Source organism: Anopheles aquasalis, chromosome 2 (assembly GCF_943734665.1).
Source record: "Anopheles aquasalis chromosome 2, idAnoAquaMG_Q_19, whole genome shotgun sequence".
In the NCBI taxonomy this organism is placed as follows: Eukaryota; Metazoa; Arthropoda; class Insecta; order Diptera; family Culicidae; genus Anopheles; species Anopheles aquasalis.
The window spans coordinates 63,758,147-63,760,646 of record NC_064877.1 but is presented as its reverse complement, the minus strand read 5'-3'; positions in this window follow the sequence as shown (position 1 = coordinate 63,760,646).

Below are 2,500 nucleotides of genomic sequence, written 5' to 3'. Positions count from 1 at the left end.
GAGATAACGAACTGATGGGGAGCCTCCGTTACCCTCCCCCGGGACGGCTGGGGCGTGGGGTATTACGCTGAGATGGAAAACCCTCAAGATAAGACTAGATTGTGAGCGTTGAGCGTCATGCCAGCGTTCGGCAAACGTCGTCCAATGGGAAGACGCCCTCGGACGCGTCCTATTTATGCTGTGTGCGTCCGGATCCCACATTGGAGGGGACGGGGTGGCCGTTAGTTGGTTGGGAGGCAACCAATACGCGAACCGAGCGACCAACTTCAGCTTCCGGGAGGCATCTGCGAATAGACACTGTTCTTCGGAGTCAGCCGAAGCAATCTCGTCTCGTGCTTCTGTGTTGGTTCAAGGCGGAAATGCAAGTCGACCTGTTCCGGGATGCTCGACTGTCCTGATCACTCACGACCCGGCAGCCAACAAACACATAAGAAATGGCATTTCTCCTCCGGTTTGGGGACGATGGGGGTGTGCAAACAGAAATGGAATATAACAATGATGGCACATAACAAAACGATGGTTGTCAACGATGGAATGGGTCATACCATGATGATGATGATGATGATGATGGCCGCTCTCGTAAGTTGTGTAACAGTTTCTTGGCGGCAGGAGTGAATGGTCGCATAACATGCACCACGAAGAAGACAACAAAAACGGAGAAACGTTGTCCGAAATTTCCCGAAAAGAAAAATCCTGATTTATATTGCTACAGAAAAAAAAAACAAACAAAAAGGAGTCAGATCCCCAAGAAGGATGAGTAAAAGATGAATCCACCCCCCTACCCTTACGCTGAGCAGCGAGTGAGCAAAGCAGCTCACTTCCTCATCCGGTTCTCACTCCGATCTCGCACCGTTTGAGGGGAGCATGCGCGGCGAACGCTCTCGCTGTTGGTATGCGTGCTTACTACGAGTTTAAGTAAACGCCCACTTTATCTTTGTCGGAGGGGGCCAAACGCACACAATGATAACCGCCTCCCCACTCCACCCCCACGACGATGACGATGACAATGTCCTCCATCACCATCATCATCGAGCTCCATCATCGGCTGTGTTCACCTGCTGCTGCTGCCACGGCTGAAACTGGGATTCCGGGGATTTCTCTTGCTCACTTTTCCGTGCTAATCGATCGATCATTAGAGTGGAAATGATTTTCCCCCCACCAACACGCACACATGCACCCACGCAACGGTCAATCAAGCGTGGAAAACCGCCTGGAGAGTGGCAGATGATGGTGGATGGATGGAGTTAAAATTTGATTTCCTCCCCCCTTGCGCTTTCCACCACGTTCCGGTCCAATGCAAATATTGCTTTTGTGGAAACACTTTCGATGGAAATGCACCGGGAAAACACAACCGCGTCTCCGCCACCAGCCCGGGCATCATCTTCCAGGAACAAAAACAACAACAACGGGGCCCTGGCCACACAATGGAAGGCAGAGCAGCATCTGTGGTTTGGTAGTGCTGCGATTTCCAGCAGCAGCTTCCACAGCCAGGTCAGCTAGGGAGAAAAGTGGTGGCCATGGCCGATCACCTGGATTTTCTTTTCGGGCTTCGTTGAGAAAATCGACAACAGCCAGCCAGGGGAAATCAATATAGCTTTAATAAAACAGGATATATGCATGGGAAACACGGCGAATTGACGGAATTTCTGGGGCAACCCAAGAGTGAAGATCGATCGAGTAGTGGCCTACTCTGAACTAGTGGTTGCGACGCAACGCTGTGACAGATTGACCCGAAAGGACAAGGTATGGAGCTGTGGAAATTCCACACATTTTCCTACCCGATACCTAGGGATCCAGCATCCAAATACTGGAAAGTTAAAGCGTTCACCGTTGAACTGGAATGCAATGAATGATTTAAAAAAAATCAATACTAGAACCGCGAAAACATCGCGAAAAGCAACGAAACCAGCCTGAACGGTGGCCACTTTCGGTTTCACTTTTCCATATTTAATTTCAGGTTTTCCTTTTTTTAGACTTCACGCCGAGCCGTTCTTGGGTCCGAGGGTCCTACGAGCAGCTCGGAAGAAGGCAACAAGTATTTCCGCGGTTACTCTACGGCCTATCGAATTCACCGAACACCGAAACGGCTAACGTGTTCCTTCGTTGGAAAACCAGGCAACCGGACCGGATGCCCTCCTTCCCCTTCTTGGTTCCGGTGGATTGGTCACCTGGAGTGTAATTTAAAATTATCGTTCCAGCTAAAGACCCTTTCCTGATTAGGCGTGAAGTTGGTCAAACAATCTACCCTCAAACGGTTGACGATGAAGAACATGGTGGCGAACTCATGAGGCAATAATCTCAACTACTCTCAACTACCCTCCGTGTGTACTGGTTACGTTTGGATGTTAAGCGACAGTTACGTTCGCACAATTTCATCTTATCTTGAGGTACCTTTTTGGGGAGTACAAGAACTCGGTAAACCAATTCCACCACTTACCGCTAAGGATTGCGATGTAGTTGCGGTTCACGGTAGTTCCGTCCTCACACCGGATACCGTCGG